At 38.2% G+C, this 1,592-nt stretch overlaps 1 long non-coding RNA gene across 1 annotated transcript in view; it reads left to right on the top strand.

The window, feature by feature from the left end:
- The window catches only part of LOC140920271 (uncharacterized), a 38,947-nt gene that overhangs the window by 36,105 nt on the left and 1,250 nt on the right, over positions 1 to 1,592 (top strand). The gene's annotated exons all lie outside the window — the stretch shown is intronic.

Below are 1,592 nucleotides of genomic sequence, written 5' to 3'. Positions count from 1 at the left end.
AAAGGATATAAAAAGGAAAGAAGGAAAAAGGAAGAAAAGAAAAAGAAAGGAAAGAAAGAGAAAGGAAAGAAAACAAGATTTTCGATCTTCCTCTCCCTGCCTCGCGTTAGAAAGAAAGACCCCCTTCCTCTTCTTTCTTCCATTTTCATTTTTGTTGCTTCCTTTTGCTCAAGAATAGAAACCCAAGGCTGGGTGGGTGATAGGACAAGGATTTCTCAACTTCACTCTTCCTCATTGTTTCGAGAACGAAGAAATACGGTATTAGGGATTTCAAAACCGTAAAACACAAACCTCCCCGTTTCATCTAGATCTAAGCTTCGTTTCGCGAATAGATAGAAGGAAAAGTTGCTCACAACCACGCTACGGTGCTAGGGAACCAACTTTGGAAGCGACGTTGCGAGCGGAGATTTTACCGGATTTACTCGCGGTACCGTAATCGCGCGTTAAAGCTAACGTGAAGGTAAGGGCTCCTTCCAAACTTTTAGTTGCATTTAGGGACTTATCTGTGGTTATGTGGAAAAGAATTTTGTTAGGGTTTGAGTATTGATTTGGGGGAAAATGAATCTAAAGCTCTATGGGTAAAATCTTAGAGTTAGGTTTTGGTTATATTGATGAATGTTTCGTGGAAAATGAATTTAAACTCATTTATGTATGATTTTGAGTAAATGAAGCTTGTTGTGTTTGAGTGGTGGATTGTGTTGATTTGTGCTCCTCGTATTTGACGTGTTCTTAATTAATATTGATGAAATTTGTTGTGTGTATGGTTGGATTCTGTGGAGAAATGAATTGAGGTGTTTTGGTGTGAGTTGTGGTTTGGATCTGATAATAGGTTTGGGTTTGTTTTGTGTGGAATTTGAAAACCATTAGAGTTAAACGAGTATTAAAAATGGGGAATCTTTTAATATCTCGGTTTACTTAATGTTGTTTTGGAAAATCGTTTAAGTTAAAAGAGTATTAAGAATGGGGAATCTCTTAATATTTCTGTTTGCTTAATGTTGCTGTGAAAATCGTTTAAGTTAAATGAGTATTAAAAATGGGGAATCTTTTAATATTTGCATTTGCTTAACGATTGTGGTGGATGGAGTCAGTGTTTGCTCATGCATTTCATTTTAGTAAATTGTGTTGACCCGTGATAGGTGGCACCTCGGTAAACAGTACTGACCCGTGATAGGTGGTACGTTTACGATTTACGTTTTTGGTAAATTGTGCTGACCCGTGATAGGTGGCACCTCGGTAAATAGTACTTTGGCCTGTGGGTAATTGGTACTTTGGCCTGCGATGGGCGGTACAATTATGATTTACGGCCCTTCGAAGAGGGTTTTGGTTTGGATTCCGAGTCCATGCATTTTGGCATATACGCATCGCATTAGGGTGCTTGGCACGCGAGTCGTGTTTGATTCGAGTTTATGATTGAGTGTTTTGAATTTGAGTTGTCGTGGTAGTTGTGTTGAAATTGCTAAGTGTTATGAATTGATTATTGTGTGTAAGAGTGATGGGTTGTAAAACTATTTCGAAACTCAATTTGTCGTGGTGATCGTGTGGGAATTACTAAGTGTTAAGATGTGGAATTGTGTATGAATGTGATTGAGTTA

The sequence above is a fragment of the Cicer arietinum genome, chromosome 5 (assembly GCF_000331145.2).
Source record: "Cicer arietinum cultivar CDC Frontier isolate Library 1 chromosome 5, Cicar.CDCFrontier_v2.0, whole genome shotgun sequence".
Lineage (NCBI taxonomy): Eukaryota > Viridiplantae > Streptophyta > Magnoliopsida > Fabales > Fabaceae > Cicer > Cicer arietinum.
This window is presented reverse-complemented; position numbering and strand designations above follow the sequence as displayed.